Raw genomic sequence first — 24009 nt, forward strand, 5'->3', positions numbered from 1 at the left:
AGCACTGCAGCATTCCTTCAGCACTGCAGCATTCCTTCAGTACTGCAGCATTCCTTCAGTACTGCACTGGGGTCATGACTCAGCTTTTTACATATGTACTGGAGTGACCAAAAATAAAGTTTACAAACTCAGACACCTTCTCAACAATTAATTAGGTAAGTTTATACATGAAGAAATTGTGAAGACACAGCAAGCAAATAGGAACATGAAAAAGTATTTTTCTTTAAAGTTACCACTAATATTTAATGTAAAATTCCCACCAACTAGTATTTTATGTCTACAAAAGATTATTGACTTCAGAATATTTAAAAAGCTTTAATTTTTTATGCCAATACTGGGTTTGATAAAGAAGCTTTGAACATATATTTTTATTAAATAAACCTTCCAGCATTTTTAAAAATAGGATAATTATTGCTGTTTCTGGGTAATAAAAAATCATTGTTATCTTGGCTATAGTGTCAGCTTTCCATGTGAGTGCCCAATATTTGAACATTCCTATATCATCACTAGAGATGAACATTTCAACAATCACCTTTTAAAAAGTTCAGGAGGCAAAACAGTTCCATCATTTAGGAAAAATAAAATAGTGTGCGTAAGCTGGAAATCTGAAATAAAAACAGAAAAGTCTGGAAATGCACAATGGATCAGGTGGTATATGTGGAGTGTGAAACTGTATTTCAGGCTTAAAATGCTACTTCTGTTTTCCTCTCAATAAAGATGCTGCAAGACCAATGGAGTATTTCCAACATTTTCTACTTTATTTCAGCTTTGTTATTTGTTTATTTTGATAAATTTAGCAGGATAGATGTATCATCATATGATATACACAAACACATAAATGAACAATGCAACATTTAAAAGTTGGCTTGCAGCACCTAATTATTACCTTAGCACTTCACGGATATTGCTGGAATACTGAAAACAACAAGGAACATGGCACAGCCATGTACACAGCACAATTGCCCATGTACATAAATGAAGAACAGAAAACAGGCAATTTTGTTTTGCAGAATGAGAACTGAAGCACTTAGTTAAGTTGAGAATAGTACAACTAAATGAAAGAGGCACCATATTTTGTCAAGTTAATTTCCTCTTCAGCCAGCCAAAAGGAGAGACATTGAATTTAATTTCCTGGTTTCAGAAATTTTCCTTTACTTACAGCTGCCTGAAAGCTCATTAATCAATACAGGTAAATGCACAATAGCACTTCATTCTAATTGCTTTTTTCAAACTGTGTAATAATACAATTTCAATGTTAGCTTACACTGAAATTAAATATTGTATGGAATAAGTGGCCACCACTATGCAGACATACAAGATTGGAGGCTAACAAACCTTTTAAAAGACTACTGTACTTGGTGTAAGTGTTTTTAAAAGACTATTCTATGTTTTAAGAATAGCAAACATCCAATTTTCATCAAAGATTACTCAAGTCCTGCATACAGAGCGCACCATGAAAATATTTTGTGTTAAAAGTTTTGTGTTAGCTATCAATTTTTCTTTTGTAAAATGTTTCTGCACTTCTTAAAGGAGAAAATAACCAGATACCAAACAAAAAGTGATGAAAAGAATAGTGGTGGTTACTGAAACTAGATTTGTGTGTAGTAAGGGAAAACAAATTTAGAATGAGTGTTCTTGAAGGATGAGCCGAAATTATTGATGATTTTGCTGCAGAAAGTCAAGATTGAGGATAGTAGTGATGGAGGCAAGAATATTAAATGCTACATACAACTGCTCCTTCCAAATTAACCTGACAACATGCACAGGTTTGAACCTCAGACGTACACTTTCATGGAAGATGGCTCTTTTTACCTCTGTAAAACCTTTCAATTTGGTAACAGGAAATCTCAAGTTACGATATAAATAGTGAACTAATGGTGTCCACCATGTCAAAACCTTTCCACAGCTGCTTAGAAACTGCTTCACAGCAGTACCAAACAACTTGTTTCAGCACTGACAGGAGCCTCATTGGCTGCCAGTCCCATTGGACTCCTCTTACAGTATTCTATTGATCAAACTGAATGCTAACTGAATCATCTATATCTCAGGTTTCAATGGATTAACATCTCCCTGCCCAAAAATGTAGCTACTCATTTAAAGGTTTACGATAATCGGAATTATTGTATTCGTTAATTAATATCACTGAACAGTCAGTTGCACTAAATACCAATAGCAAATAATGATGGTATACGGTGGGTGGAGGATTGTGGCCTGAACTGACTACGTTGAACAGAGACCCTCCTAAGAGTTTACCTCTGCTTCACTGTTGCATCATGTTGGTCCAATCCAAGTTTCAGTTGCACTAACATGATAATTTCAGTATTGGTGGAAAGTAAAACCACTTTGCACTGACACTATAATTGCAATATAAACTTAATATTAGTGACAAGGCAGTCACTTTTACTGTAACGCACCAATTTTAAAAGTTTGAAAACATCCATTATATAATATCTGCATGATGGTATATAATTTCTGATTTTGTTTTTGTTGCCAATACAATGACCTCATTCAATATTGATATAATTTATCAGTACAATGACCTCATTCAATATTGACATATTAGAACAAAGACCAAAGAAAATTTACAGCCCAGGAACAGACCCTTTGGCCCTCCAAGCCTGAGCCGATCCAAATCTACTGTCTAAACCTGTCACCCAATTCCTAAGCATTTGTATCCCTCTGCTCCCCACCTACTCATGCATCTGTCCAGATGCATCTTAAATGAATCTACCGTGCCTGTCTCTAGCACCTCTGCTGGCAACGCGTTCCAAATGCCCACAACCCTCTGTGTGAAGTACTTGCCGCGTGTATCCCCCTTAACTTTCCACCTCTCACCTTGAAAGTATGACCTCTCGTTATTGAATCCTTCACCCTGGGAAAAAGCTCATCTCTATCCACCCTGTCTATACCCTTCATGATTTTGTAAACCTTAATCAGGTCCCCCCTCAATCTCCTTTTTTCTAGTGAAAATAAACCTAACCTACTCAACCTCTCTTCATAGCTAGCACCTTCCTTACCAGGCAACATCCTCATAAACCTTCTCTGCACCCTCTACAAAGTGTCCACATCCTTTTGGTAATGTGGCAACAGAACTGTACACAGTATTCTAAATGCGGCCAAACCAATGTCTTGTACAATTTTAACATGACTTGCCAGTTGTCTTGGTGCATATAGGCACCAACGATAGAAGTAGAAAGCGAGATGAGGTCCTGAAAGAAGAATTCAGAGAGCTAGGACAGAAGTTAAAGGGGAGGGCCTTAAAGGTAGTGATCTCGGGATTACTACCAGTGCCACGAGCTAGCCAGTGTAGAAATGAAAAAATAGGCAGGATGGACACGTGGCTTGAGCGATGGTGTAGGAGGGAGGGGTTCAGATTTGTTGGACATTGGGATCGGTTCTGGGGAAGGTGGGACTATTACAAAAGGGACGGTCTACATCTGAACCAGACTGGAACCAATATCCTTGAGGGAGTTTTTGCTACTGCTGTTGGGGAGGTTTTAAACTAATGTGGCAGGGGACTGAGAACCAGAAGAGAAGACAAGTAGGCAGTGAGGTGGAGACTGGAGACTGTAAGAATTATGAAGATAGCATTAATATAGGGAAGAATAGGCAGAGAGCAGGTGAGCGCAAAAGAACTGGTGGCTTGAAATGCATCTACTTTAATGCAAGGAGTACAGTGTGTAAGGCAGATGATCTTAGGGCTTGGATTGGTGCCTGGGAATATGACATTATTGCCATCACAGAGACTTGGTTGAAGGAAGGGCATGATGATTGGCATCTAGATGTTCCAGAATATAGATGCTTCAGACAGGACAGGGAGGGAAGTAAAAGAGGGGGTGGAGTTGCATTGCTGATCAGGGACGATATCATGGCTGTGCTAAAGGAGGACACTATGGCAGTCTTGGGTAGTGAGGCATTATGGGTGGAGCTGAGAAATAAGAAAGGTACAGTTACATTGTTGGGGCTGTATTACAGACCACCCAACAGTGAGCGTGAGGTAGAAGAACAAATAGGTAAACAGATTATGAATAGATGTAGAGGCAATAGGGTAGTGGAGATGGGAGATTTTAATTTTCCCAACATTGACTGGGATACACTTAGCATCAGAGGTCTGGATGGAGTAGAATCTGTACGAAGTGTCCAGAAGAGTTTTCTAGAGCAGTATGTCAATCGTCCGACGAGGGTAGGGGCCATATTGGACCTGGTACTGGGGAACGAGCCAGGGCAAGTGGTAGAAGTTGCGGTGGAGGGTTTCTTTGGGAACAGTAACCACAATTCTGTACGTTTTAGAAGTCTCATAGATAAAGAAGAGAGTGGTCCGAAGGGAAGAGTACTAAACTGGGCCAAGGCCAATTATATCAAAATTAGGCAGGAGCTGGAAAATGTGGATTGGACACAGCTATTTGAAGGGAAGTCCACATTTGAGGTGTGGGAGGCTTTCAAAGATAGGTTAACAGTAGTGCAGGATAAGCATGTCGCGTTGAAAGCAAAGGATAGCAAGGGCAAGATTCGTGAACTGTGGATGACAGGAGAAATTGTACGACCAGCCAAGAGGAAAAGGAAAGCGTACATAAAGTCTTGGCAGCTAAGAACAGAACGGGCCCAGGAGGAATATCAGAAGAGTAGGACAAGTCTTAAACAAGGAATCAAGCGGGCTAAAAGGGATCATGAAATAGCTCTAGCAAGCAGAATTAAGGAAAATCCCAAAGCATTTTATTCTTATATAAGAAGTAAGCAGGTAACTAGAGAAAGGATTGGTCCACTAAACGATAATGAAGGAAGTTTTTTTGCCGAACCTGAGAGAATGGGTGAGATTCTGAATGATTATTTTGCATCAGTGTTCACTGAGGAGAGGAACATAATGAATCTTGAGATTAGATATAGAAGTTTGATTAGTCTGGATCATGTTGGCATAAGTAGGGAAGATGTGTTGGGTATGCTAGAGGTTATTAAGGTGGACAAATCCCCAGGACCGGATGGGATCTATCCCAGGTTGCTGAGGGAGGCGAGAGAGGAAATAGCTGGGGCCCTGACAGATATCTTTGTGGCATCCTTAAATATTAGAAAAAACAATTTTGCAAACTGTCTACAAAACCATAAATTGTTAATTCAGCCAGTGGCTCTGTTAGTGAGTGAAGTGTCCTGCAATATTTCTGGTTCTTGGCAACCAATGTTCTTTGTGCAGTTCACTTTGCACGAGATCCATTTTAAACTGTGATTCTAATGAATCTGATACCTGCCAGATACAATCAGCCAGCATATCCAACAACTGTTATGGAAGGTATGTGGGGAAAGATGGAGAAAAAAAAGTGATGGTTATGACAAGGCTTGGCTGTGATAAACCCATAGTTGAACATCTTTTCGATACAAATTTGCCCAAGATTCACAAGTTATGCAAAAGTTTCTGTTTTCTGGAGCAGGGGCCCCATTAGCTCAGTTGGCTGGACTGCTGTGTTGTGATGTAGAGTGGTGCCAACAACAGATTCAATCCTGCACTGCATGAGACTATCATGAAGGACTCTCCTCTTAGTGTCTTCCCTCACCTAAGATGTGGTAATCCTCCAGTTGCCTCTCTCTAATGAGGCAGCAGCCCTATTTTCTGTAAGACTATGCTAACATTACACCCGAGGTCATTTTCAGGTCCAGAGGTATTGGTAGTAACGATGGTTAGTAAAGTTGGAAGCACAAAAATTCAATTATTTTAATCAAAAATAATGCTGTGAGAGTAGGTATTAAGTAGCATCAAAGAAGAGAATTATTTCACCAAAATTGTTCACAGAAGTGAATCAAGAAAAATGAAAACATTGAGAGCAACTGGGTCCCTCAAAAGACGCTGCAGATTACTTCAATGCAAATCCAGTCACTGTTTCTTTTTAGATCTGCTGAATGTTTGGGAAATCTTCAACAACAGCTTTAAGAAACAAACTACTGCCACTTTAATATCATACGCTTTGAGTATTCAGCCCATGATAATATGTTCTCAGTTCCAACATTAAAACATGTTTCAACAGTAAAAGACCCATAAATATTAGCTTTTATATTATTTCTTATAAAACAAATAATTGATGTTTGTGAAAACTAAGAATCCAAGTTATTTGAGGGAAAAAACTTCAACAATTCTAGCTATCTCGAACAACATTCTATTCACATATAGAATGTAGCTACTTCAGAATCTCTGGCCACTTTCCAGAGATAATTCGAGAGGTGATTTTTATGAGCAGACAGCAGTTAAAAATCACCCAAGGGGACTTAGCAGCGCTTTCCCTAAAGGTTCTGATTTTAAACTGCTCTTTCAAACATTTAAGAAAGAATCTCTAGAAAACTTTGGGATCAATGTGCAGATCAGACTCCAGTTACTTTATTGGGCCTGTCAGCTGTTTTCACCAGGGGGTCTTGGGGAAACAGTTGTGGCTTTCCTACATGGGTCCTACAGAAACAAATTCTTGCTGTTTAGCATATTGTTTGTGAACACTGGACGTATTAAAAGTACTTTACAGCCAACTAAGTACTTTCCTGAAGCATTGTATTTGAAATAATGTAGGATTCATGGCAGCCAATGTACCCAGCAAACTCAGACAAATAGCAATGCCATTCTAATCAGATTAATATTGGCCAGGACACCGGTGATAAGTTTCTTCCTCAAACTGATGCCATTGTTTTTTTAAAATATTCACACAAGCTGATAGATGATATCTCAGTTTAGCATCTCATCCAAAAGGTGACATCTCCAGCAGAGGAGTACTCCCTCAGCACTGTCCTGAAGGTCAGTCTTGATTTTTGTGTCCAGGTCCTGAAAGTTACAACCTCAGAAGTGAGGGTACCACCAACTGAGCCATGGCTTGGCCCTAAAAGTTATTGTTTTATTTTACTTTACTTTATTTTTAGGGCCAGGAAAAATTGTTTCACGAGAAGAATATTCTGTTCATTAATGAGCAAGTTAAACAACCTAATTTTTTCTCGCAAAAACAAAATAATCCTTTGATTACAAATGGCAAATAGAATTTATAGAATATTATAGTGAATAAATGTTTTAATATTTTGCATCCTTTAAACAATGGTTATTTATGGATGTTTAGAAATCACTATGGCAGATCTCAAAGCTTCATAAACAGTTAATCCAGTTAATAAACAGTAATGTATGGCAGCACAATATTAAAGCTTCAAAATTACTCCCTTGAATCTGCTTTGTGCACTTTACAGTTTGAGATGGTTTCACTATTCTTGTGGACATTATGGCATGTATTGAGTATGGATTGTAAACAAATGACTCACCTAATATAGAATTACAAATGCCATAATTACTGCAAGGTTATTGACTGAAAGCTTGTTATTAATTGCTCAAAAAAACTATTTATATATTTTCTTGTCTGACATCCTTGCCTAAATTATTTTACTCCTCTAACCTATGCCCCGAGTCTTCACCCCACCACTTCATTCAGCTAAAACTTCAGCCAATTGCTGCTCCCTTGTTGTCAGTCTTAAAATTCTGAAATAAACTATCTAATCCACCATTTTCCATTCCACTTTATCCCTTTGCTTTTTTTTAAGTGCAAAATGTTATATCTGTGCATATTCCCTTTAAATTTCTATGCCTATAGATAAAAGACAACTGCCTTTATTGACTTGCCATACTATTATTGCACCCTTTTCTTCTATGATCACTTCTGGCAAGAGGTATCTTTACAGCATGATAGGTTTTTGTAGGTAGTTTCCAATATCAATGTGGACAGAATGCATGACTTTAAGAGAAAAATCAATGTACATCGATTGTCAAAGCCTCGAGATGAACCAGGGACCCTTAGTTGCTCTGCTAACTAAGCTATTCTAGCTACTTCTAAAAAATTACTTTTAACCAAACTATTTCGACATGAGACACCTCCAGTGCTTTTGGGACTTGAACTTTCTGTGCCAGGCACTTCTATTGTGCCATCAGGCCATTTAGGCTCAAATTGGCAATATATATATGCAAAAAGCAATTTACAATTAAAATATAAAAAATAGGACAGATTTTATAACCTCCTGCCCTCTAATTCTAAATGTGATTTTGACTGCAAAATCTCCATTATATACCAGATGCTCACAGCATGTAAGCTGAAGAAAAGCTTGTTTTTGAAATTCAATACAGTAGGCTTGACCTAAATATATAAATGAAATAAAAGTAATAACTATTGGGTCAGTTACTTGATTCTAACAAAATAAATTTAGTTGCAATGGGAGAGGAGAAACATACATCAGCAATATTTGTGAGGAAATAATTCCATTGGGTGTGGGGGAGAGAAAGAAAATAAATGAACCAATCTCTAGAGGAGTGTATCAAATTTAAAGGAAGATTAAGTTAGAAAGACTAATTTGAGATCACAGGGTTTCGCCTCATTCAGCTTTTTAAGCAGATGTAAAAGACAAAAGGATAACTAAAATAATAATCAATCACATGGTCAGAATATAATCACAAAACAGAAACAGATAAATGCTTACATAGCATTTGACAAAACTTAATACCTTAACATACTTTTAGTCAAAAAGACCAAAGGCACACAGGAACAAGACACAGGATCAGAAGTCCAAATTTCATTTCCATTGCAAGGTCAGGATATGCATGAAACTCACATCATTATGGCACATACTGTAAGTAATATGTGCACTAACTTCACTGATGTGACTGATCTGAAAAAAATTAAGTGATTGCATTTTCCACAAAATGAAACCCACCGACTTCAAAATAACTTTGTAGGCTGTCAAAGATTTTGGGTCAGTATCAGAAATATTAATCCCTTGTAGTGGTACTAATTTTCTGACTTTGCACTAGTGATAATCTTTAAATAAGCGGCAGCTAACTTAGTCAATGTATTTGCACTGTCTGCAACTCAATTTAGCTGTGAGAAATTTTACATATTTAACCAATCCTCAAGTTGGCAACTCTTGGTGGATGGTAAATCCTTTGGCAGTCAGGTAAACAGTTACTATTTTGCTTTCACAGGTGACAAGAAGTTGAGCACTGTTTAGAAATGACTAGCTTACTAACCAATGGGTTTCCATCGGCTTATTTTCGAGTTCACTGAAAAAAGGCTTATGAAAACACTGCTGTTGTAGAGAAAGAAATGTGGTATATATCAGTAAGCCCATTATACTATGTTCTCAGTTCCAACAGTAAAACATGTTTCAACTGTAAAAGACCCACTTCTAGTTTAAAATATCCTACAACCTTTTAGACATTCTGAAATGTGGTCCATCAGCCAAATTGTGCACCTAAAACTATACCCTCACTGGCAATGTTACTACTTGTCAATTTCAAGTAGTACTGTGCATCTGATCACACAGGAGAAAATTCCACAATCAATGCTTAATTCATTTATTATTATCCACTTTGCACTAAATTTCAAATCCCATTTCAATTGAGCTCAATCGAACCTCCTGCTTCTTGCAATCCATATTGCTCCAAATGAGGATATGAGTTAAATAGGGTTGCCCTAAATGAGGATGAGTCAGCAGCCCTTTGGGTGTCAATTCTGAGGTTCTAAGAGCATTAGTCTACTACCACAATGCAGGTCATGGAGGCCAACAATGAACAGCTGCACATATTTATTTATTTTCTAGCCCATGTTCATAAAATTGGAATAAAAAATGCTGAAAGGTAGATTCAATCATGGCTTTTAGAGAGAATAAGACATTGTCCTGGAGGAAACATTTGCAAGGCAACTGCGATTTGGGAAAGTGACCGTGTTGTTCTTTCAGAGATGATACAAACAGATGGAATGAACTAACCTCGTTCCTGTGCTGTACGCATTCCACGCTCCTATGGCGATTTTGTTTCTTTGGTATACCTGCTATTAGGGACGGTCAGCTCTTTAGGCTAGTAGATCAAGAAAAAGAGATAGAGATCAGAGACCATGTACCAGTCTCCAGGGCTTGAAAACTATACTGGAATTTCTGGGGCTTAGGAAGGATCAGCTTGGCCTGCAGAAGGTCCGGCCTGACCAGGACAACTGCAACAAAGCATAAAGGAATATTCTAAGCCTTGTTGTCTTTTTGCCCTGGTGCATTTCTTGCAGAGGAGAGGTCTCCGTATAGATCCAGACAACGGCAGTTTGTACAGGAAGCCCTAGGAGGAGACCAAAGAGTTTATTGTATTCCTTGCCCAAGATCTTGAAGTAAAATAGGGAGTCAATCAGCCTAGTGGCATTATTGTTGGACTGCTAATCCAGGGACCCAGATAGTGGGCGGCATGGTGGCACAGTGGTTAGCACTGCTGCCTCACAGCGCCAGAGTTCAATTCCCGCCTCAGGCGACTAACTGTGTGGAGTTTGCACGTTCTCCCCGTGTCTTCGTGGGTTTCCTCCGGGTGCTCCGGTTTCCTCCCACCATCCAAAGATGTGCAGGGTCAGGTGAATTGGCCATACTAAATTGCCTGTAGTGTTAGGTAAGGGGTAAATGTAGGGGTATGGGTGGGTTTCGCTTCGGCGGGTCGGTGTGGACTTGTTGGGCCGAAGGGCCTGTTTCCACACTGTAATCTAATCTAATCTGTAATCTAATCTAATCTCATAACATTCTGGGCATCCGGGTTTGAATCCCGATGCAGCAGATGTGGAATTTGAATTCAATAAAATTCTGGAATTAAGAATCTAATGATGACCCTGAATTCATTGTTCATTCTTGGAAAAACCCATCTGGTTCACTAATGCCCTTTAGGAAAGGAAACTGTTATCCTTACTTGATCTGGCCTACATGTGACTCCAGACCCACAGCAATGTGGTTGACTCTTAACTGCCCTCTGGGCAATTATAGATGGGCAATAGATGCTGCCTAGCAAGTGACATGCTCATCCCATGAATGAACAAAACGGGAAAATAAAAGAGAACCTTTTACTTACTGGGTTCTATCAGAAAGTCTCAATCAACTAGGTTGGATTTACAGCAGCAGGCCTGAGAGATAAATGACTTTAGACAGCAAATCCCAGTGCTTCAACAGAAGCAGTGTACTTTGGGTGCCAAAATATAATAATTTAAACATCAACAGAAAAGGAAATTCAAGTCTATTCTGTCGTTCATAAAGTGACAGCTAATATGATTGTGGTCTTAGCTCTCATTTTCCTGGGCCATCCTATGAGAATCACACTCCCTTTGCAGCTCAAAACCCTAACTCAGTGAGAATATATAATCAATGACCCAACCTCTGTGGAAAAGAAACCCAAAGACAAATTGTGCTGTGAGAGAGGAAATTCCTCCATATCTCAGTATTAAATGAGAAATTCTGTAACCTTTTCGGGATTCCAACCCAGCCCACTCCACATGGAAAAATTCTCCCAAAGTCTTATGTATAACCTCTCATTCTACAAAACCAAAGAGAATAGGAAATCTTACTTAGTCCTTCCACATAAGACAACCCCTTTCTCAGGAATCAACAGTGAACATTCTCTGAAATACTTCCAACGCAAGTATTACCCCTCCTTAAATAAGACCAAAAACAGATGCAGTATTCTGGGTAAAAGCAAATTACTGCGGATGCTGGAATCTGAAACCAAATGAGAAAATGCTGGAAAATCTCAGCAGGTCTGGCAGCATCTGTAAGGAGAGAAAAGAGCTGACATTGAGTTTAACTGACCCTTTGTCAAAGCTAAAAGAAAGGAGAAATAGGGAGGTATTTATACTAGGCTGAGAGAAGGTGAGTCATGGCTCCAGAAGCAAGGTAGCGGGAGCATGCTGGGTCTATAACCCAGAGGTCGATGGTTGCTCAATGTCTCCTTGAGTAGCTTTCCTTTGTAATGATACTCTCTTCTGTATCTTGCCTTTGCAACTACTTCCTGAGTGTCTGAATGCCATGTAACATTCTGATACACTCGCGAAACTCACACGGTTCAAGTAACATGCTTTTAAATACTTCATATTATTCGACGCCTTAACTCCAAACTTTTCCTGTTTCTTGCAGATGTCAAGGAACGTAAGCTTCAACTTCTCATCCACACCCCTGCCCACCCTCCACCTTCCGACAGTCCCAATCCCTCGAACCCCATCTCTTCCAGCCCCAGCCCTTGCCGGGTGTTCACCATACCCGCTGACCTTCCCCTCTGAGGCTGAGCATGCTGTTCTCAGTAAAGGACTCAGCTTTGTACCCTTACGTTCCCACCTCAATGAATTCCGGGCTCGACATGATGCTGAGCTCTTCTTCCATTGCCTTTGCCTTTGTGCTCACTTCTTTGGGCAAGAGTCCTCCTCCCGCTCCACAGATCCTTTCACATCCCTCCAACATTCCACCTCTAATTGGACACCCCCGCCAGGACAACTTCCTGCCCTCAATCTTTTCAGTGACAATTGTCAACGGGACTTCGGCTGCCTTAATTTCTCTGCTCCTCTTACCCATTCCAACCTCTTTCCATCCGAACTCTCTGCCCTTCGCTCCCTTAGGTCCAACCCCAACCTTGTCATCAAACCTGCTGACAAAGGGAGTGCTGTGGTCGTCTGGTGTACTGACCTCTACCTCGCAGAGGCGGAGCGCCAACTCTCAGATTCTTCCTCCTACCTCCTCCTGGAGCATGACCACACCACTTTGCATCAAGCCATTGTCTCCAACACCGTGACTGACCTCATTTCCTCTGGATGCCTCCACCCCACAGCATCCAACCTCAGTCTCCCAAACCCGGACAGCCCGTTTCTACCTACACCCCAAAATCCACAAGAGGGACTGTCCCGGCAGGCCCATTGAGTCAGCATGCTCCTACCACACTGAATTTATTTCCTCCTACCTTGACTCCATCCTTACTCCCCTGGTTCACTCCCTCCCCACCCACATCCGGGATTCCTCTGATGCCCTGCGACATATTGACAGCTTTCAATTCGCGGGCCCAAACCACCTTCTATTCACCATGGATGTGCAATCTCTTTACACCTCCATCCCACACCAAGACGGCTTGAAAGCTCTTCGCTTCTTTCTCGAAAAGAGGTCCAGACAATCTCCATCCACCACCACTCTCCTCCGCCTGGCTGAACTTGTTCTCACTCTCAACTCATCCCATTTTCTCCAAATCAAAGATGTAGCAATGGGTACCCGCATGGGTCCTAGCTATGCCTGCCTGCTCATGGGGTACATGGAACATTTCTTTTTCCAGGCTTACCCGGGTCCCCTCCCACAACTGCTTTATCAGTACATCGATGACTATTTCGGTGCGGCTTCATGCTCTCGTCCTGACCTGGAAAAATTCATAAACTTCACTTCCAGTTTTCATCTCTCCATCACCTTCACCTGGTCCATCTCCGACACTTGCCTTCCTTTCCTTGATCTTTCTGTCTCCATTTCCGTCAATAGTCTATCCACCAATATCCATTACAAGCTCACTGACTCCCACAGCTATCTGGACTACAGCTCTTCTCACCCTACGTCCTGTAAGGACTCTATCCCTTTCTCTCAGCTCCTTCGCCTCCGCCGCATTTGTTCCGATGAGGCCACTTTCCAAAGTGGTGCTCTTAATAAGTGCTCCTTCTTCTCCAACCATGGCTTCCCACCTACAGTTGTTGACAGGGCTCTCGACAGCGTGCCATCCATCTCACGCGCCACGACCCTCACCCCCTCCCAGAACAGATAGGGTCCCTCTTGTTCTCACCATTCACCCCACCAGCCTTCACATGCAAAGAATAATCCTCCGCCATTTCCGCCAACTCCAACACGACGCCACCACTAAACACATCTTCCCTTCCCTCCCCCTGTCTGCATTCCGCAGAGATCGTTCCCTCCGCGACAACCTAGTCCACTCCTCCATCACACCTAACACCTCTCCCATCACACCCGGCACCTTCTCATCACACCTAACACCTCTCCCATCACACACGGCACCTTCCCATCACACCTAACCCCTCTCCCATCACACACGACACCTTCCCATCACACCTAACACCTCTCCCATCACACACGGCACCTTCCCATCACACCTAACACCTCTCCCATCACACCTAACACCTCTCCCATCACACCTAACACCTCTCCCATCACACCTAACACCTCTCCCATCACACACGGCACCTTCCCATCCAATCGCAGAAGGTGCAACACCTGCCCCTTTACCTCTTCCATGCTCACCATCCAAGGCCCCAAACACTCATTTCAGATTAAGCAGCGTTTCACTTGTACCTCTTTCAATTTGGTCAATTGCATTCGTTGCTCCCAATGTGGTCTCCTCTATATCGGAGAGACAAAATGCCGACTGGGTGATCGCTTTGCTGAGCACCTTCGGTCTGTGCGCAATCAGGTCCCGGACCTTCCCGTGGCTTGCCACTTCAACACACAATCCTGCTCCCATGCCCACATGTCTGTCCTTGGCCTGCTGCAATGTTCCAGTGAAGCTTAGCACAAACTGGAGGAACAGCATCTCATCTTCCGACGAGGCACGTTACAGCCTGCCGGTCTCAACATTGAATTCAACAACTTCAGATGATTATCCCATCTCGACCCCTCTGTTTTCATTCTGCTCCGTAATTTTATTTCATTTATTGTATTTATTTTAAAAAAAAATTTCACTGTTCTGTACCTCTTATTTCTTGATTGTCTCTCTTTCTCTCACTCCCCACTCTCTCGTCACCTTTTCCCCTCTCCTCTTTCCCCTTTGCTACCCTTCTCCCAGTTTTCCATTTTGCCTCTGCTTCACCCATCCCCCACATATTTTGTCACATTGACCAAGGCTGAAGCCAGTGCTTTCACAGCTCCTAATCTCCCTATAATCTCTCTATGCACTGTCATTATCACGTCTTTATTGCTACCTTTGCTTCTGGAGCCATGACTCACCTTCTCTCAGCCTAGTAAATTACCTCCCTATTTCTCCCTTTTATTTTAGCTTTGACAAAGGGTCAGTTAGACTTGAAACGTCAGCTCTTTTCTCTCCTTACAGATGCTGCCAGACCTGCTGAGATTTTCCAGCATTTTCTTTTAGTTGCAGTATTCTAGGTGTTGTCTCAACAATGTATTGCATAATTGAGACGAGGCAACTTAATTTAATACTGTTTTACCCTTGCAATAAAAGCTAAATTCAATTTATTTTTCTGATTTTCTATAGTACATACATGCTAATACTTTGCGATTCATTTTATAGACACCCAGATCTCTCACTCCCATAACATTATATCGGGATTGAGTATAGAAACAAAGAGGTTCTTCTACAGCTGTACAGGGCCCTGGTGAGACCACACCTGGAGTATTGTGTGCAGTTCTGGTCTCCAAATTTGAGGAAAGACATTCTGGCTATTGAGGCAGTGCAGCCTAGGTTCACGAGGTCAATTCCTGGAATGGCGGGACTACCTTACGCTGAAAGACTGGAGCGACTGAGCTTGTATACCCTTGAGTTTAGAAGACTGAGAAGGGATCTGATTGAGACATATAAGATTATTAAAGGATTGGACACTCTGGAGGCAGGAAACATGTTTCCGCTGATGGGTGAGTGCCGAACCAGAGGACACATCTTAAAAATACGCAGTAGACCATTTAGAACAGAGATGAGGAGAAACTTCTTCACCCAGAGAGTGGTGGCTGTGTGGAATGCTCTGCTCCAGAGGGCAGAGGAGACCCAGTCTCTGGATTCATTTAAGAAAGAGTTGGAAAGAGCTCTCAAAGATAGTGGAATCAAGGGTTATGGAGATAAGGCAGGAACAGGACACTGATTAAGGATGATCAGCCATGATCATATTGAATGGTGGTGCAGGCTCGAAGGACAGAATGGCCTGCTCCTGCACCTATTGTCTATTGTCACTCTCCATTTAATTCACATTTTACTTTTCTATTCTCTTTACCAATGGAAAACCTGAAGTTTATCCTATTCGTGTCAAATTGTTATCCATTCACCTTATCTACATTCATTTACAAACTCTACTTCCACCTCATAAATTGCTTTCACATTTCTTTTTGTATAAGCAGCAAATTTAGCGACAATGCACTTGGTCCCTTCATCCAAATCATTCATATAGTTTGTAAATAGTTGATTCTGCAGCAATGATTCTTGTGGCACCCTGCTAGTTATAGAAATCAGGTCAATCATCTCAGCTCCAGTACATCATAGTGGGAGTTCCTTAGTGTATTTTCTAATCAACCTGTTCAGTGGGCGGCACGGTGGCACAGTGGTTAGCACTGCTGCCTCACAGCGCCAGAGACCCGGGTTCAATTCCCGCCTCAGGCGACTGACTGTGTGGAGTTTGCACATTCTCCCCATGTCTGCGTGGGTTTCCTCCGGGTGCTCCGGTTTCCTCCCACAGTCCAAAGATGTGCAGGCCAGGTGAATTGGCCATGCTAAATTGCCCGTAGTGTTAGGTAAGGGGTAAATGTAGGAGTATGGGTGGGGTGCGCTTTGGCAGGGTGGTGTGGACTTGTTGGGCCGAAGGGCCTGTTTCCACACTGTAATGTAATCTAATCTAAAAAAAGATGTTAAGACACCTCTGGAGCAGGTGAGACTTGAACCCAGGTCTCATAGCTCAGAGACATGGGGCATTACACTATGCCACAAGAGCCCAGTTCCTCCAGAATAATGTCAGAAGTTGCTTTTCTGATGACTGGAAACTGATCAGGACTATTTGTAACTCCTCAGATACTGAAGCAGTCCATGTCCAAATGCTGTAAGACCTGCACAACATGCAGAATTAGGCTAATAAATGGCATGTAATATTTACACTGTACAGGTATCAGGCAATTATCATCATAAACAAGACAGAATCTAAAATCATTGTCCTTTTTTTCAATGGCATTACCATTGTTGAATTCCCCACCATCATCACCTGCAAGCTCCCCTCTCAGGTACGTACCATTCCGATTGAAACTATATCACCGTTCCTTCACTGGGTCAAAACCCTCAAAGTTCCTGCTTTACAGTATATTTGAAATTGTTTTAACGACCCAGTTTTCTCACCCCCAACCTGAATATGAAATTCAACCATGTGAAAGGAATTTTTTTTAGCTGTTCATCCCTTTTTCAGAGCAGAAGAGACTCCTTTTTTTAACATCACTCACAGTATGTTGCTTTACTGCCCAACCTTAGTTGCCCTTAAACTGGTGGTGGTGAGCTGCTTTCTTGAACTACTGCAGTCCATGTGTTGTAGGTTGACCCCTAATGCTGAAAAAAGGGGGAATTCCAGGATTCGAACAGTGTTCACACAGTTTACATTCCAGGTTAGCTCATATCTCTATATTATCTAATTATATTCAAACGAAATTGGATTATGTAATCAGGTCAAAAAACATGCTCATTTTCTAACTGTAAGTATGTACATGTCATTATCTTTAACTTTTTACTGTCCTTTCTTCCTCTGTCACACATTATGATCATGATTACCTAGAGGAACAGTTGAGGTGGAGACAATTAAATTAATCCTCATCCACTGTACATTATTAGTTTTAAAATAATCTACACCTTGAGTGGTTCCATGCTCATCCCAAGAAACTGTCCCAAATGCACTTCACAAGCCCATCTCAAGGTTACCTTTATTAATTTGATTTCTTTCATTTATAGTGAGATTACCTACAATTATTGCGACTCCTTTCTTACAAGCTCTAATATTTATTGCTTTACACTTTATTATACTTACTGTTTTTGGGGTCTAGAACTGCTCATATCACTAACTTATTTTTTCTTAGCAATTCTTAAACTCTATTCAAACTGATTTCATATCTTCAACTTTCAAGCCAAGATCACGTCTCACTATTTCATTGGTCTCATTCTTTATTACCAGAGGCAACCTCCATATACTTATTTTAAATATCAAATATTCTTGACTATCCAGTTCCCAGTCTCAGTCACTGTGTAACCACATTTCTGTATTTGCTTACACCATCAATTCATCTAACTTGAAATGAATGCTACATGCATTCAGATGAAGAGGATTTAATTATATTTCTATTTTGCCAATAGCAGCAGGAGTGGGAGGAGCGACAGCGAGGACCAGGGGTGCCAGGAAGGCAAATTTAAAATTATAAAAACTTACCTCATGAAAAGGTGATGCCCACACACTGAGCAGGAGTGAACACGGGATGACTGACTAAGTGGAGTAATATATTTGAGTGGCTGTGTAAACTGAAACACTACTTAGATAGTGTTTCACTATCCTCCTCCTCCAACCAAACAAAAAGGGCTCAGTGCACCAGATTGGTAAGATAACTAGTTTTGTTTTATTCTTTATTTTTCTAAAATCTCTTTGGGAATTTAGAACAGTGGGGATAATGGTTAGGGCAACTGAATGTTCCTCCCGCAGAATGTGGGAGGTAAGGGTCATCATTAGTGTCCCTGCTGACTTCATCAGCAGGAAGTGCACCTAACTCCAACTCCTCGAAAACCGTGTTAGGGAACTGGACCTGGATGAACTTCAGATCATTTGGGAAGGGGAAGGGGAAGGGGAGGGGGTCATTGAGAGGAGTTACAGGGAGATAGTCACACCTTAGGGTCAAGAAAAGGGCAGATGGGTTACTGTCAGGAGACGGAAAGGGAACCTGCAGGCAGTGCAGGGTACACCATGGCTGTCCTCTCAGTAATAAGTATACTGTTTTGGATACTTTGGCGGGGGGAACAACTTATGGGAGGGTTAAGCAATGGGGCACAGGTCTCTGACACAAAGTCTGTTCCTACTGCTCAGAAGGAATGGGGGAAGATGAACAGAGCATTAGTCATTGGGGAGTCCATAGTTAGGGGGATAGAGAGGAGGTTCTGTGGGAACGAGAGAGACTCACAGTTGGTATGTTGTCTCCCAGGATCCCAGGTTCGTGATGTCTCGGTTCATGTTTTCGGGATCCCTGAAGCGGAGGGGGAGCAGCTCCAAGTCATGGTCCACATAGGTACTAATGACATAGATGGAATGAGATGGAATTTCAAGCATAAATTCAGGGAACAAGAGTGGAAGTTTAGTGCTAGAACTAACAGAGTTATCATCTCAGGTTTGCTGCCCGTGCCACCTGCTATCGAGGCGAGGAATTGGGAGAGAGAGGAGTTGAACACGCAACTACAGGGATGGTGCAGGAGGGAGGGTTTTGGATACCTGGATAATTGGGGCTCATTCTGGGTTAGGTAGGACCTCTACAAAAAGGATAGTCTACACCTGAACTAGAGGGGTACCATTTTCCTTGTGTGGAGGGGGGGGGCAGTTGGAGGATTTGTTAATGCTATTTGGTAGAGTTTAAACTAATTCAGCAGAGGGATGGGAACCTAAATTGTAGTTCCACTGTCCAGGAGGTTGAGAATAGTGAGGTCAGAAATATGGTTTCAAGGTTGCAAGAGTTCATCGGCAAGTAGGAAGGTGGTTTGAAGTGTGTCGGAGCGTCGGAATAAGGTGGGTGAACTTGCAGGATGGGTTTGTACCTGGGACTTCGATCTTGTGGCCATTTCAAAGACACTGATAGAGCAAGGACAGGAATAGTTGTTGCAGGTTCCAGGGTTTAGATGTTTCAGTAAGAGCACAGAGGACAGTAAAAGAGGGGTGGTCTGGCATTGTTCGTCAAGGACAGTATTACGGTAGCAGAAAGGACATTTAAGGACTCATCTACTGAGGTACTATGGGCTGAGATGAGAAATAGGACAGGAGAGGTCACCCTGTTCTGAGTTTTCTATAGTCCTCCGAAATTTTCCAGAGTTGTAGAGGAAAGGATAGCAAGGATAATTCTGGATAGGAGCAAGAATAACAGGATTGTTGCAAGGGAGACTTTAATTTTCCACGTATTGACGGGAAATACTATAGTTCGAGTAATTTAGATGGGTCAGTTTTTATCCAATGTGTGCTGGATAGTTTCCTGACACAGTATGTAGATAAGCCAACAAGGGGTGAGGTCACATTGGATTTGCTACTGGATAATAAACCCGGCCAGGTGTTAGATTTGGAGGCAGGTGATCACTTTGGTGATAGTGACCATAATTTGATTATGTTTACTTTAGCAATGGAAAGGGACAGGTATATACCACAGGGCAAGAGTTATTGCTGGATGAAAGGCAATTATGATGAAATTAGGCAAGATTTAGGAAACATAGGAGGGGGAAGGAGACTGCAGGGGATGAGCACAATTGAAATGTGGAGCTTATTCAAGGAACAGCTACTGCTGTCCTTGATAAGTATGTACCTGTCCGTCAGGAAGTAAGTGGTCGAGCAAAGAGAGCTGTTGTTTACTAAAGAAGTTGAATCTCTTGTCAAGAAGGTGGCGGCTTATGTTAAGATGAGACGTGAAGTCTCAGTTAGGGTGCTTGAAAGTTACAAGTTAGCCAGGAAAAACCTAGAGAGAGAGCTAAGAAGAGCCAGGATGGGACATATGAACTCACTGGCAAGTAGGATCAAGGAAAACCCTATAGCTATGTCAGGAATAAAAGAGTGACTAGAGAAAGATTAGGGCCAATCAAGGGGGAATTTGTGCATGGAGTCTGAGGAGATACAGGAAGCGCTTAAGGAATATTTTTCGTCGGTATTCACACTGGAAAAAGACAATGTTGTTGAGGAGAATACTGAGATGCAGGCTACTAGACTAGATGGGATTGACATTCACAATTTTGAACAGTATGAAAATAGATAAGTCCCCTGGGCCGAATGGAAGTTATCATAGAATACTCTGGGAAGCCAAGGAGGATTGAAGAGCTTTTGGCTTTGATCTTTATGTCATCATTGTATACAGCAATAGTGCCAGAAGACTGCAGGATAGCAAATGTTGTCCCCTTGTTCAAGAAGTTGAGTAGAGACAACCCTGGTAATTATAGACCAGTGAGTCTTACTTCAATTATGGGTAAAATGTTGCAAAAGGTTATAAGAGATATGATTTATAATTGTCTAGAAAGGAATAAGTTGATCAGGATAGTCAACACTATTTTGTGAAGGGTAGGTCGTGCCTCACAAACCTTATTGAGGTCTTTGAGAAGGTGACCAAACAGGTGGATAAGGATAAAGTGGTTGATGTGGTGTACATGGATTTCAGTAAGGCTTTTGATAAGGTTCCCCAAGGTAGGCTATTGCACAAAATATGGAGGCATGGGATTGAGGGTGATTTAGCAGTTTATATCACAAGTTGCATTACTGAAAGAAGACAGAGGTGATGATAGATGGGAAATATTCACCTTGGAGTTCAGTTACTAGCGGTGTACTTCAAGAATCTGTTTTGGGGCCACTGCTGTTTGCCATTTTTTATAAATGACTTAGATTAGGGTGTAGAAGGATGGGTTAGTAAATTTGCAGATGACACTAAGGTTGGTGGAGTTGTGGATAGTGCTGAAGGATGTTGCAGGCAACAGAAGGACATAGATAAGCTGCAGACCTGGGCTGAGAGATGGCAAATGGAATTTAATGCAGAAACGTGTGAGGTGATTCACTTTGGAAGGAGCAACAGGAATAAAGAGTACTGGGCTAATGGTAAGATTCTTAATATTGTCGATGAGCATAGAGATCTTGGTATCCATGTACTTAGACCCCTAAAAGTTGCCACCCATGTTGATAGGTTGTTAAGGCAGCATACAGTGTGTTACCTAAACTTGGTAGAGGGATTGAGTTTCGGAGCCACGAGGTCATGCTGCAGATGTACAAAACACTGATGCGGCCACACTTGGACTATTATGTACAGTTCTGATCACTGCATTATATGGAGGATGTGGAAGCTTTGGAATGGGTTCAGAGATTTAGTAGGATGTTGCCTGGTATGGAGGGAAGGTCTTATGAGAAAAGGCTGAGGGACTTGAGGCTGTTTTCGTTAGAGAGAAGAAGGTTGCGAGGTGACTTAATTGAGACATAAAATATAATCAGAGAGTTAAATAGCGTGGACAGTGAGAGCCTTTTTCCTCGGATGGCGATGGCTAGCACGAGGGAACATGGCTTTAAATTGAGGGGTGATAGATTATAAGACAGATGTCAGTGATAGTTTCTTTACTCAGAGAGTAGTAGGAGCGTGGAACTCACTTGCCTGCAATAGTAGTGGCCTCACCAAATGCAAGGGCATTTGAATAGTCATTGGATAAACAAATGGATGAAAATGGAATAGCATAGGGTAAATGGGCTTCAGACTGGTTCCACAGGTCGGCGCAACATTAAGGGCTGCGGGGCCTGTACTGCACTGTAATGTTCTATGTTCCACCTTATATACAATTTTTCCTTACTCAGACCTTAATTTCAGGTGCATGGCTTACCACTCCCTGTCACATACTGACCACTATTACCCATAACACCAAACTATTGCTGTCCTTTCTCCTTAATTTTATAAATTAACCCTGACCTGAACCCTCAGCACAACAATTTAGTTTAAAGCCCACCCTGTAGCCTTAGTTATCTGACATGTCAAGAAACTGGTGTCTACATGAATCCTCACTTTCTCCTTCTTCTACTTGAATCAAATAAACAGAATAGAATAGGGACATAATTCTTTGAAATTTGCGTCACAGGTAGACAGGGTGTGGTTAAGACGACATTTAGTATGTTTGCCTTCATTGCTCAGACCTTTGAGTGTAGCAGTTGGGACGTCATGTTGAGGTTGTAGAGGATATTGGTGAGGCCTTTCTGGAGCACTGTGTATCATTCTGGTCATTCTGTGATAGGAAGGATATTATTAAACTGGAGAGGGTTAAAAAAATATTTACCATGATGTTGCCGGGAATGAGATATAAAAATAGACTGAAAGACTGGGACTTGACTCACTGGAACGCATTAGGTTGAGGGGTGATCTTATTGAGATTTATAAAATCATGAGGGTCACACAAAAGGTGGTTGACAAGGGTCTTTTCCCTAAAGTGGGGAAGTTCAAAGTTTTAACAAGGAGCAACTTTTTTTTTTAAAACACAGAGACTGGCTCGTGTGTGAAATGAACTGCTAGAGGAAGTGATGGTTGCAGGTACAGTTACAATTTTATGAGGCATTTGGATAAGTTCATGAATAGGCAAGGTTTGGAGGGATATGGACCAAGTGCAGGCAGGTGGGATTAATTTAGTTTGGGAACATGGTCATCAGGGACTGGTTGGACCAAAGGGCCTGGTTCCGTGTTGTATGATTCTATGACTCTAATTAGCACGTAACATCACTAAAGGAATGGAACATATTTAACTGAAACAGCAACGAGCATTTTCTTTTTCCAAATGCTGATCGATCTGTTTTTTTAGCATTTTCTTTTATTTTATGTTATTAACAGGTATCAGCCAATTTCAATGATTGGAATCTTACTATTTGTGCATTTTTACCTAGACAACTATTATAACTGTGGCTGTATCATTACCAAAAGGATTTCTTTTTCACCAGATATATGAATGAGTCAGTTCAGTAGAAAAAAGTAAACTTTGATCACAGAAAATACTTTGCATATTTGACCATTCATTTGGAATTTAAACATCAAAACTAATGCACATATTTCCTAATTTTCTTTGGAATATAAAATATACATTTTATTGCTTTTATAATTATTCATCACAGTAACCAGAGAGCTGCAGCTGTTGCACCCTTCCTTTCTGCCAATCTTTTCCTTTGGGTATACAGTAACACAGTGAAATCATCTAAAGAATTCCATCAATTATTTTACCAAGCAACTACGCTTTATGCACGAGTCTCTGAGTTGCTAGACTGTTAAGATCTAATATTGCATGGTTACAGAAATGCGTTTGCTACAGTCTTACAAACATAAAATTAATTCCTAAACTTAGTAGTTTTGATGAGACTAATCCATTGAATGTCTCTGAGGCGAAAGGGATTAAAGACATTTTGGCAGATTTTTTAATCAAAGGAAATCAAAGTGTTATTTCTGAAAGCTAAACTACTACTACCTCTATTTTAATAAGTCATTGGTAGCCCCTTGAGGATGGCAGGTTGAGGGGTGATCTGATCGAGGTATTAAAATTTTAACATGCATGGTTGGGCAGAGAGATTTAACTATTTTCTCCAATGTGGGAATGAAGAATTAAGAAACATAATTTAGATAGTAGAAACTCAAAAGAAATCTGAAATATGGAACATACAAAATGACATTTTGTGATTTTGGAGGAAAGCAAAACACTTGATGCATGTATATTTAACAAGGTCAAATGCTCTTTACTATCTGTATTCTGGATAGTTTCTAACT

General features: G+C 41.2%; 1 protein-coding gene across 11 annotated transcripts in view; it reads right to left on the minus strand.

Moving 5' to 3' along the window:
* LOC122550838 (F-box-like/WD repeat-containing protein TBL1X) overlaps positions 1-24009 on the minus strand; it is a 399517-nt gene that overhangs the window by 197547 nt on the left and 177961 nt on the right. For 2 of the 11 annotated variants that reach the window (XM_087988306.1, XM_087988304.1), the window contains exons 3-4: positions 18682-18789; positions 9763-9850 (exon numbers count right to left, since the gene is read on the minus strand). The exons of 6 other annotated variants lie outside the window; for them this stretch is intronic. The gene's annotated coding sequence lies outside the window, so the exon portion shown is untranslated. The remainder of the gene's footprint in view (positions 1-9762; positions 9851-18681; positions 18790-24009) is intronic. 3 more of the 11 variants (XM_087988307.1, XM_043692157.2, XM_087988305.1) reach the window with 2 other exon arrangements.

This window comes from Chiloscyllium plagiosum, unplaced genomic scaffold, assembly GCF_037043375.1.
Source record: "Chiloscyllium plagiosum isolate Xiang-an unplaced genomic scaffold, Cpla_swu_hap1 HiC_scaffold_6, whole genome shotgun sequence".
NCBI classification, from domain to species: domain Eukaryota; kingdom Metazoa; phylum Chordata; class Chondrichthyes; order Orectolobiformes; family Hemiscylliidae; genus Chiloscyllium; species Chiloscyllium plagiosum.